At 37.6% G+C, this 12,747-nt stretch overlaps 1 long non-coding RNA gene across 2 annotated transcripts in view; it reads right to left on the reverse strand.

Annotated features, from left to right (window-relative positions):
• The window catches only part of LOC103130568 (uncharacterized), a 19,760-nt gene extending 7,356 nt beyond the window's left edge, over positions 1–12,404 (reverse strand). The window contains exons 1-6 of one of the 2 annotated variants that reach the window (XR_001660310.1): positions 12,316–12,404; positions 10,337–10,907; positions 6,130–6,195; positions 5,513–5,921; positions 4,313–4,727; positions 2,681–2,799 (exon numbers count right to left, since the gene is read on the reverse strand). This is a non-coding gene — a long non-coding RNA (uncharacterized LOC103130568). Of the gene's footprint in view, positions 1–2,680; positions 2,800–4,312; positions 4,728–4,878; positions 5,120–5,512; positions 5,922–6,129; positions 6,196–10,336; positions 10,972–12,315 lie in introns of those variants that run through there. The other variant, XR_001660309.1, reaches the window with a different exon arrangement.
• Between the last annotated feature and the right edge of the window lie 343 nt (positions 12,405–12,747).

Here is a 12,747-nt window from a genome sequence, read left to right on the forward strand (position 1 = left end):
TTATAGGTTACTTTTGGCCCAAAACTGAAACAACTCCCTTGGGACTCGCCCGAGTCACTAAAACCAACCTGGTTCAGTAACAAGTGCAAGTTGTAATAAAGAGAAAGAGCGACCATTAACAGGTGTGCTCTGTGAAACTAGTTGGCTGCAGGCTGCTCAGTCTGGCTAATTCACAGGGGGAAGACGGTGGGACATCTGGATGAAGGTCGTCAAAAACCAGGCTGGTCTTTCTCGACCCCAGCTTAATCAGAGTTTACTTCAGTTCTGGACAGGGTAAATCTCGGCAGATTTAGGAAACTCAATTCACCCGTTAGATGGAGAGCTGGTAGCACATCTCCCTCCTCTGACAAGGGGAAGTAGAGAGAGGGAAGGGCAGGGGGGTGTTGCGCAACAACAGTGTGTACTTGTATTTGTAATTTCTTAATATTTGTGTATGCATTTGACCACATATTTACAAGGACCTGGAGTTACACACAAAAAAATGCTGTTTGTGATATACCCAGAGGAGATGGGTGAGTATGCGTGCGCATATTGCATCCTGCTTGTGAACTAAGCCCGCAAAAATCAGGGGACAAACCGTCAACTATCCTTTCTTTTAAAACCAAATCGATTTTTAAAATTTGACTGTTAAGAAGAAATATGATTGAGGTTGACAAATTGTGCCCTTCCCCTTCATCTTTTTATTTTTTCAACAGCCGTGTGGTAGCAAGACCTAAGCTCTGTCAGAGCAACCTACCGTAATAAACATTTTAAATAACCATAAAAATAAATATCAGACATGTTCGAAATAAATTCTATTTATTTATAAAATCCTATTCACGTTGAAACTTTATCTTCTTTATACTTGCCATGTCTTATTTCAAAGTAAAGGAGAAGTCCAATATGCAGCATTCAGAGTCGTGTTGAAAATGGAGGCTTGTGAAGTTTCGTCTTTAACCCAACCGATGGGTAAATCTACCCAATCCCTGATCCAACAGAGGTGTCCAAGCTGTAGACTTCTGGTAAATTTCTGACCCAACTTTTGAGTTATGAATTTTGACCCAATATTTGGTCAAACTAACCCAACCTATGGCCCATCAGCTTCAACCCAGAAATTGGGTTATGAAAATAACCCAGCAATTTTTACTGTGCAGTTTACAAATCATGTTTCACAGATACAACTTCTTAAAGTTACACACAAAGACTCTTACATGTATTATAAATCCAGTGTTGCACACGCACTGGTATTTTGAGACATGCAGCAAAGGTCAACGGCCGGGACTCAAACCTGTGACACATAACTTCAGGTATTTTAAATTAACTTAAGAATAACATTTTACTGTAGATTTTCTCACCCCACTGATATTTGGATTTATGTTCCTTCTCAAGCTGCAGAGAAGTCACACACTGTTATAATGATTTCTCAAGTTTGTTTGCATTGTGTTGTTGATTTTACAGCAATCCTTCATGCTTGGTATGAGGGATTGCTGTAAAGTCAATGATACAACACAAGAACTACATGCTAGTCCAGGAGGAGTGAATGCTGCGAATCAATGACTTGATGCAATCTGCTGGGTTTCCTTAGATAGAAACTTTTTAACCTACTTTGAATTATTAATTTTGTGATTTTTCTCTCGTTTTAATGGTTAAAAATTGAGACTTATTGTTTGCAGTTCATACTTTCCTTGAATATTTGTCTTCAAAGGTTCAAAGTCTTTTCCATGGCCAGCATGCTATACAGAACACTTGGACTGATAGGAATGTAAATGTCTGCTGGTTTTTCCCTTGAAAGATCAGTGGAAATGTTGATCCCTCCAACATTATACAAGCCATGAATTATTACAGCAGCTCAGTTTAGACCCAAAATCACTATCAATATAATTTGGCATTTGATATTGATACCAAATGATATCAATACCAAATTTTATCCCTCACTTAGGGTGTCTTCACACCAGAAGAGTCTTTTTATCCATTGTGGTTTGCTTTACCCCAATGTCCTAATTAATACCCTAACCCTAATGCACGTCATTTATAGGAGCAATGCATAATCAGTGCTCCTATAAATGACGGGGGCGTGAGACAACACAGACCCAGAAAAAAATAAGCTTGAAAGTGCATTTTGAATGCTAAGAATAGCTCACTCAATCCAGATTTTTCGCTGTGAGCTCTGCGTGCAGATGAGAATTTGTTTGAAAGAGGACCAACATCACCTCAAAAAGTGGGTTTCAGTCCAGTTGTTGGTCAGTACCAGGGTTTGTTTGAGTGTATTCACATCTGCACAAAAGGCCCAGACTAACTCTGATCCATTTAAACTAGAACAAAAGTGTCAGGAGTGAATACACAGTTAAACACATAGAAATAATGTACTGGCATACTATGTTCATCAGTACATTCAATAAATTTGGGATTTGTTTTAGTATCTGAATACTAACTCACCTTAGTTTATATCATAAACATGTGTTTGAACCATATGTTAAAGAGCTAAGCAGAATTAAACCTGAACACTTGTCAGCACAATTGCTTTTGTTTCTTAAGACAAAATAATTAGTTTTCATGTGAGAACTGGAAGACGATTTTAAAGTCTCAAAGTTATCACAACAACAAAACCATTAAAACCATTACAATGCCAGAATGACACACAGAAAAACAAAACAAAAAAAAACTAAATTTAGGTGTGTAAATGTTCTGTGGCTCATCTTACCCATATTCCAGTCACCATGACTATAATAAAGTAAATGACAACAACAGCAATGTCTGCAGCATCCACACTGAGACTGTGGCTTGGGGGAGCATCTGTGGTAAATCCAATGGAATTCCAGGCTGTATATTAAAAGAAAAACAAAAATAACTTCACTTTGTAATACCTTGTTATAACTAAAATATTGATAAATTATAAAAAAAATAAGCTTAAGAAAACGGCTTGTTTATTCTCCTGGGTTGTGCGTATAGCTTTTAAAGTAGTTAGAACTGTTACACATTCTTTGGCAACCCCAAAGGCAAATTCTTCTCCATGTTGCTTTGATTTCAGCTTCATTTTGCTGCATCTATAGAGGGACGTTGCTTCTTATGTGAGGTGAACTGTTGCCAAGTCACTCAGTGCAGGGGCGTAACTAAATACTTTCTCAGGTGTATGCGAACATGTCATGTAACTTAAGTTGTCCAAAAAAGTATGTTGAAGTACACTTAATATACTTTAAATTGTGCTTTAATACAATTCAAATACTATTAAAATACACTAAGCACAAAATTAGTTGTTCCAAAATGTCACACTTTAAGTTAACTAATCCTAAGTGAACTTGAAGTATACTCATGATTAGTCTGACTTAAAGTATGCTCAAGTATGTTAAAATTTTAACATGCTTAATATATTAATTTTCACCAGGGTACATAAAGCAATTTATTTCAAACCGTTGTTATAATTCACTTAAAAAAAAAAGGGAAAAAAAATTCTAAAAATAAACAAATGTTATTTCAAGGTAAAAACATTTAATTGAATATTTATTTGTCAGTGCTCCCTTAAGACAAGGGCTATTTCTGGAACTTCTCCCCGGGTGACTGACAAGGTCCCCTCGGGCTACCAGGTGCCCATGAGCACCGTGTTGGTGGCCCCTGCTTTACATAGCATAGAGTACCATGTATGTAAACACTGAAAGTGTTTAATTGAAATATAATTAGAGTCTAATTATTAGACACTATTTACAAAGTACTTACAAATATTATTGAAATGTATTTATTTTGAGATTTATTAAGGTTTGCTAAAATATACACAAAACCTTTTACTAAAAGTAGAACTTCAGAAAAGTATTGTTTGTATATATTTGCAATATATTTTTTAAATGTACAGTTAAAATATACATTTGTACAAATACATGCAAAGTGTATTTTTAAAATTATTATCCAAAGTATAATTTTAGTAATATATTTCAGTAGAATTTAAAGTATATTGTAGAAAAAATATACTTTTAGAAATTGTACCAAATATAAATTTTTAGAGTATTAGAAGCATGTTGTTAAGAATGTATTTATTTTTTACACTTCTCGTGTAATCTTAATAACTATACCCACTTGATAGCATACTAAAAATGTACTTCAGAAAAATACAGTATATTTAAAATATACTATTGTATACTATAGTATACACATTTTTCACCAGAGTAACCCTCCCTGAACAATTACTGCGGTGTGTATTACACATGAAAATGTTCATACAAATCCAGTGCAGTTAAAGAGTTCTGGTTCATTGTTTAGGATTGCTGTGTAATAATAATAATAATAATAATAATAATAATAATAATAATAATAATAATAAAATTGGAAAAACAAATGTTCAGACCTGTAGCTGTACTGGCTGCCATGTTGAGGTTTCCAGTAGATGCAGATCCTTTTTTTGTTGTATCACTGCTTCTGTCTGAGTAAAAACTTGCTTTGTTCAACTGACAAACTTGGTAAAATGCAACTATGTGTAACTAGTCAATGATTAATTTGCTTTTATTGAGAGAGTCAAAAGTCACAAGTTACCCATTAGCCCAAAGATATCTAACAATGTATCTTTCACACAGCAGATGTTTTCTGAATATTAGTGGCAACTAAAGAATGTTTGGCAAACAGTATGTTAATTTTAGATCATTAACCTAATGTTAACATTGGATATTCTGGTTTTCAAATGATGCCTTCATTCATTGAGAACAAGACAGTAAAGAAAGACACAAATCAGATGTCTTCTGGTTTTGTGTAGTTGTCTTCTACGGCTTCACAAAGCTTAACAGCAATGTGAAGTAAGAAGTGTTATCTTCTTATGTCTGATATAACAAATAAATATGTAAATAAATAAATAAATACACACATATAAAAACATATATACAAATACATAAATAAATGAAAATATACAAATTTCTATCCCCAAATAAAATCTTAGAAGCAGAAAGAAATTATTTTGTCCCCGCCACAAAAAACAGAAAATAATATTACTGGCCTTTTTAGTACAATAGTACCACCCACCTAGTGGACAAACAAATATACAAAAACAAACAGCTAGAACGTTCATGTCTGAACATCAACACATTTAAAATGTTACACATACTTGTAGAAGACAGTAAAGAAAGACACAAATCACATGTCTTGTGGTAGTTGTCTTCTACGGCTGTAAGAAAACGACCATTAAAAAATAAAGTATTATAGAAACATTTAAGAACATTTATTAAGCAATCTACAATCTGGTTTATTTCAAAAGAGGAAATATTTGTAAAAGACGTAACAAAATATTAGCAACTTTTTACAATGTAACTTACCCTCACAAAGCTTACCGACAATGTGAGAGAGAGGAAGTTAAATACACAAGTAGAACAGAAAACTTGAACTAAAATATCTATTTATTTTAAGTAAATAAATAGATGGATAGATAGATAAATAAATAATAGTGGTGTAAAGTTGTAATTTAACAAAGTGCATTTTTGACTCTGTTACACTCACCCCCAATGAACTGTATCAACATTGAGCTACAACGACATAGGACAACTGGGTTGACAGCAGCAACAGAATCTTCTTTAGATATAACAACCAGGGGAGGACAGCTAGCCAAGGCCAGCCCGGGGTCCGGATTCCAATAGCAATAATTTGTTTAGGTCAGGCTGACATCAATTTTCTGCCTTCCTTGAAAGTCTCGCTGGTGTTTCTCAATGGCAAATCCAAACAGTCAAATTTAGGGTCTCCCGCCTGATCCGTGCGAGCAATGTTCTTCAAGGTCACACCATATCCATTCTGAGTCCGAGATCCGCTGCCCAGCCACGGTCCTGTTCCAGGATTGCACTCAGTCTGCGGCTCAGGTCCCGTATCATCTCAGTCTGAGTGTTGATCGCTCTGCAGATCCCATCAACCGGACCCTCAGCCTTGAAGTTGCCAAAACAGCAGCCAGCATCTTCCGAAATTTCCGATATGCCAGGTACCTGCCAATTCCAATGAGCAGAAAACCTGTTATCATAAATCCAGCTTTTGTTACGCTTTCTGGGTTGAGGCCTATGAATCGCCTAGAAACAGATGGGAGACTATTTAAAATGACCCTTTTGGTTTTTTAAGTACATATCACATTTTTAGATTAGATCCCTGTGAACTACCAAATATGTTTTGTAAAGGTATTACTGAAATAGTTCTCACCTATGAAAAAATACTCTAGGTGGCAAAAGGTGCTACTGGACCTGCTTGGGCACTTGATGCAGTTTCCTGAAAAATAACAGTGTTCAGTGATATTAGAGTTAATTTTAACTTAATACTCAGGTACAGAGAGACATTTCCATAGACAGATACATTCCGCTGTCTCTATCCATATACTATGTTTGGAGACAGAGACACAGAGAATGTACCTTCTGTGCCTGCATCTGTAGACCCTAAGGATGGCAGATACAGTGAGATGGCAATATCTTACTGTGTTTTTCATCCATTAGTCTATGGACAGAAGGATGGAAGTTACAGTGAGACACAGACAATTGGAATATCTGGGGCGGTGAGAAAGGTGAGGAGTTGGTCTTGTTACCACTCACAAGATGCCGCCCTGGGCGGTCGCCCATGGCAGAATCTGGCACTAGCTGATTAATCACAATTAATCACTATGCCTAAATTTGTAAGCTTGAAATATAAATATGCACACAGCTGTGCAAACCCCTCTTGCTGCACACCAACAATGCATTTGCATTGCAAATGCATTTGCATTTGTAGACTCCCATACTCAATAGCAACTAAGATAAATTTACTCCACTATGCATGCATACAAGTGGTACCAAACTTGTTCAGGAGCCAACTGATTGATAAGATGTATTTTATTAGATCTATTTTAATTTCGAGTTCTTGGATGCCCCACCCTTTTATGATACCGCCAAGGACAACTGCCCATGAAGCCCATATCAAAACCCGCCACCCTGTGCACATTCTCAAAAAATGTTTTGTCTAAAACCAACCATGTGTAACACGGGGAAAGAAACCAGATTGTGACCGAGGACGTGGCCTTATAGCCAACTGGTAGATTTCTCAAATTATGTTAGATAACTTAGGGTCTCCATATTAAAAGTATCCAGGTAGGTCTGGCTTCAAATGACAAAACAGAAGTTGTATACAAAATATATTTTATTTATTTGCAACATTAAAAATAAATTTTATTCTTCTATTTTAAAAACCCAATAAAATACAACAAGCTAGGACAAATGTTAGGAGGAATCAACCTGATGAACACAGAACCAACACTCACCCAACAAAAGGTCAAACTCGCACCTCCAACTGCATGTAGCAACTGGTGCAGCCAGGAATCATGGGCCCCCTGACAAAAATTTGTTTGGGCCCCCCCCCCCCACGCAGCTGCTGTTGCAATTTTTGAGTCTATTTGACCCATAAAAAGCGTCACAATTTTAACATGCTCACCAGACTGAGTCTTCTGAACAGTCTTCACACCATTTGCAGTCTCAGCAAAACTGGGTTTTTATCAGGTGCAAACATCAAAAGATAATCCAAAAAACAGCAAATTCAAATAATTTTGGTCTTCAAAAATGTTGGTCATAATTCGCAAAACACTTGCAGGAATGTTGCAGAGGGCCTGCGGTATACGGAGAGTACTTCCTATCATTCTCAAGAAGCGGCATGTTATAGAAGTCAGATGTCAAATCCATAGTGTAAAAGAGGCAATTATCCCTCAGTGCCGCTAAACAATCAGCTTGGTGAGGGAGAAGGTGAGCGTCTTTCACTGTCCTCTTGTTTAGCCAGTGAAAATCTGTGCAAATCCAGAAGCCTCCATTCTTTTTCCACACAAGCACCAATGGTAAAGGATACTAACTAGTGGATTTCCGGATAATTTCTCTCTCCTCCATTTCACTCAAAACCTGTTTTAACTTTTGGCACTGCCTTGGTGGAACAAGCCTGTAAGGTAGTGTGAATGATCTCTTTCTGAGAGGTGTATACAGTGTACAAAGTTCTTAGCTTCTCTGCAGTCAAGACGATGGCATGAAAAGATGTCCTCATACTGCAAAACAAGACTAGTCATTTTCACTTTACCATTTCAGATGTCTCACGAATGAACATCAATATTACTAAGCCAACAGAAGCAAGCTTTGCTTTTGCAGTAGCATCTGAGAAGCATTGCTAGGTTGACTGGCAACAACTCGTAAGAAGCGTCTCTGAATGGTCGCAACCTTCCAAGTCCTTCAGTACTAAACAGGAGTAAACAACTGTCAATTCTGCATTGCAATGTAAGAACACAGGTTCGTCAGAGGTATTAATGAGTTTCAGTGGGACCCATCTCTCACCCCAAAGACAAGTTGTGATTTTTGCAACCAAGGGAACGGAATGTGAGGTGGTAGGTTCTGTCATCACTGTACTATCTGGGGAAACTGTGGCATTTTTAGGCAATTTTCCCCATAGAAAGTATTCATGGCCTGGGTCAAGACAGACAGCTGAGTTGCACCTCACAGTATCAAGTTTGTCAGGATTATTCGATCCCTTCTAAGGGTTCAAACCAGAGAGCATGGCCAGAAAACTCTGTGTTAGGGTCCAACACTGAGCAGGGAGTGGAAATAGTTTTCCAATATGGATCACACAGTTTAGACTGATGAAGGATGTGATTAATGACATTTGTCCTCAGGTCGTCATTTTGTCCCTGTACAATTAATGTGGGAACTAAAATTTTACAGCCATATATTTCCATTTCTATATTGAGTGCACACTTAGGTTTGACACGCAGTCCTCCACATCCCACAAGAACTACATCAACATCAATTTTGTCACAGTTATTACTCCACTTCAGCAGATTCACTACAGGCCATAAATCCACTGTCCANTCCACCAGATGTTTCACCTCCTCTATGTAGGCCAGTTGTCCCTGATGAGACACACCACTGTTGTATCGTCCACATATTTAATACTGAACCTGACATGGCAGTCATGGGTAATCAGGGTGAAGAGCAGTGGGCTCAGTACACAGCCCTGGGGGGAGCCAGTGCTGAGGGAGATGACCCTTGAAGCATTTTTCCCCAACTCTCACAGACTGAGGTCTGCCTGTGAGGAAATCCAGGAGCCAGTTACACAGCGGATGTTGAGCCCAAGGGGAGCTGGTTTGCTCACCAGGTTCTCAAACAAACAGACTCAACAAAATTGTTTTGAAAATAAGTCTCTTGATTGCATTAAACATAAATACATATTTTTATCAAAAAAATAAAAGTACTTCTTGAGCTCAGTATCATAAACAATTACTTACTTGATATAAAATTTTTTATCTTTCTTGACTTCATTAAACTTATACTTTTTTCCCTTTTTTTTTTTTTTACAAAAAAAAAGTATTTCACTTTGTTAAACATAAATGCTTTTTTGCATACTCATCTGTCAGGCAGCTTGGCATTTACAGTAGTGGGGATTTGGTTTATTATGGCAAGAAATGAAAGCGAGCATTTCTTCTACTACATAATGTCCGACTAACTTTTTAAACTCTCCATCACTTACTGGTTTTTCACTGAAGTTTAATTGTTGTTGTTTGGGTGGCGGAGGACCTACTGTCCAAGAAAAAATAAATTGCTCTTGGGGGCACCCTAGTAGGTCACGCTTCACCGGTATTATGAGCTGCAATGTGCAGTGTTCATCCAAACCTCCAAAGCACCGATAAGTTTGCAAAACAATGTCATAAAACAGGACTTGTTCAGGGAGAGGGAAAAGAAAGAGGAAAAAGAGAAAAAAGAGCCAGGATACAGGTATGTTTGCATGTGTTTAGGTAATGTAATGCTTCTCAGAAAGATTTGTGAAGCTGCTAATAGAAAATTAGCTTGATAGTGACCTTGAACGGTTCAGTTCAACAGCCAAACATTTATGCTAGCGTCTTTGTATTTGTGTGAAGCTGAGTTTTAACTTTAAACAAGTTGATTCTCGTGGTTGGCCCCATTTATTTCTGAGGTTTTTTAGGTTTCATGTTTGATACCAATAACTAAAACTTCTCAATGTTTGACATTGTCTAGCAAAATAGTTTTACATCAGGCTACACACTGTAAAACATTTGAGCCACATTTATTTGTGTCTGCTATTTTCTACTTGTGGCGACACTAGATGAAACTCAGATTTTGTGGAATTTTAGTTTTAATAGATTGCTCAACACCACCACCCTGGGAATTTCACCCAGAGAATATTACCTTTTATTTAAGGCACACAGGTTAGATTATGCGAGGATTGAGACAGTTTAAAGTTTACAAAAACCATTTATTAAATTCTTTTTAAAACCAGTTTTTTTTATTATGGAAAACAAAGAAAATCAAAAGGAAAACAAAGTGCAGTAGCTGAAGTTACCGGTCAGAGGGGGCGCTATGGAGACAGAATCCAGGCACAGCAAACCAAAACAAACCTTTAACACCAGACGCAGCGAGACAACCTAAACTGAAGAATCACAGAAGAGGAAGACACCGTCACCACACCAACACCGGACCTCAGCAACTGCAAACAAAAAACAGTTAACCAATATAACAATCTTAAACCTGATTAAAAAAAAAAAAAAAAGAATATCAGCCCGACTAAATAAAGAGCAAAAAGGGCTGTATACAAAATAAGAAATAGAAAAACATAGAAAATACAAGTTAACAGCAGGACCAGGCGTGGCCCTCTTGCCACAGCCACAGCAGGAGGTGAAATGGGCGCGCCAATGCCACCCCCCATACACCGCTTCAGTGAAGGCGGAAAACGCCGCCGCAGTCCAACTTTAAAACGAATGTGCAGAAATCCAGGAGACCAATGCAGACAGAGCAGAGCAGCAATGGTCCAACTGTGGGGGACCTGCGAAAATTAGTCACCATTTTAAATAAAACTGGAACAAACTGGAGCTTAGATGAGCGTTAATTTCTTACCTGCCAATCCACACAAACACACACACACACTCGCAGAACGAGGAAGAGGAGGAGCGCAGCGCAGTGGCGTTTTACCTAAGATCACACTTCAATTTAGATTTTCTGACCAAGATCAGCTAAAGTGCAGGGAGAGAGAACACCTACCACCAGTGTACTTAAGTACAATTTTCGTGTATCTGTACTTTACTTAAGTAGATTTAATAATGGATACTTTCTACTTTTACTCCACTACATTTTACAGTAAGTATCTACTTACTGTAAAATGTATCTGTACTTTCTACTTCACTACATTTCTACAAAACTGTCGCGTTACTCGTTACATCCAAGTTGCTCTTTTTGTCCATTAAAATGTGAAGTTCAGGGTCTTAAGGTGGCGCCGTAAAATCCAAGCAATAACGTGACTTAGTGTCTATTGTCACCTTCGCCTCCACCTTTACTTGCACGCGGAGCTCCAGACATGCGCAGTGGTTTCCTCTGAGCGGGAGAAGACGTCTGTCTGATCGTCTGTAATATAATAGCGCTGCATAAATCATAAGATATGGCGACATGTAAAATCAGCAGCGCTTCGCTTTCACAGACGGTGGGGACTTCGTCCAACTTTTAGCGTCACTTCGAAAGAAAGCTTAAAGAAAGGTAAGATCTGTGGATGTGATGCTAGCAAAGCTAGCTGTACTGAGAGACATGTTGCATCTGCGATGAAAAAAAGTTGTCACTCATGCGCTGAATTATTGTGTGGAGGTGTTGACTGAGGTGTCACAAATATGGGACAACGCTGTGACCAAGATATGACATTCAGGAACGATCCGATTCTTCTGGACGGATCTTTACTGATTAAATTTATTTCAGCTCTATGTATTTAATATCTAGGTGCTTTATGTGAATGTGGATCTTTCAGATCAATTTGAGAAGCAATTTTGAAGGTAAAACTTAATTTTTTTGTGTCGTGTAGCGTGGGGTGCTGGTCTTGACTTGGTCTTGGGTAGGTGGTCTTGACTACAACTCTACTACATGGCTCCTGGTTGCATGTCCTCCTCCACCCACATTCTTTCCATCCCCTTCCTGTTGGATTTCTTTCAAAATAAATGCCAATAGTGGCAAAAAAGTGACGTTCATGCTATGTTAGGACAGGAGACAAGATGTCTCAGATCCCTGAAATTATGATGCATAGAATCACATATCTAAGTCTAAACTACGTTACAGAGAGTAAACATAATAAAACATGCTTTATCTGGCACATTTCTAATGTATTAAAATTAAATACGTTCGGTTCACTTAATGATATTGTATTAGTGATTAGGTAATGCATTCAGCAAGTACTTTTACTTTTAATGCTTAAGTATTTTTAAATGCTAGTACTTTTTTACTTTTACTTAAATACAAATGTTAATGTGGTAGTTTTACTTTTACTTGAGTACATTTTTGTCTGTGTATTTGTACTTTTACTTCAGTACATTTTTTGAGTACTTTCTCCACCACTGCCTACCACCAGGATATCAGCGCAACATGCACCAGCCGGCGATTTGTTGTCTTTCGCTGCCAGAGCCCACAGGACGCGAACCGCACAGTGGGAGAACAAAGACCACATGCCTGAATGAACGCAGCAGCTCCTTAAATACACCAAGGCCACTTTAAGAACCGGGACTTCTCACCTGGAAACTATTTGTATAGAATTAGGTATACTTCTATACCACTACATACTGTTTAAGTCAAATAAATGTAGCAAATTTTAGATTTTGAACCTAAATGTGTGAGTTTGTGAAAGATAAACTAAGTAAGTTGCGTTAATTTTTTATTAATTTTGTCAAACCTCCAAGAGTTGAAAAAATAGTAGTTTTTAGGTTAGCACTTAAAAAAACTGAAAGAAGAAAAAGACAGGAATAGGAACTATTTCCCAGTGTGTTTAGCGGCATCTTTT

Source organism: Poecilia formosa, unplaced genomic scaffold, assembly GCF_000485575.1.
Source record: "Poecilia formosa unplaced genomic scaffold, Poecilia_formosa-5.1.2 Scaffold648, whole genome shotgun sequence".
NCBI classification, from domain to species: Eukaryota; Metazoa; Chordata; class Actinopteri; order Cyprinodontiformes; family Poeciliidae; genus Poecilia; species Poecilia formosa.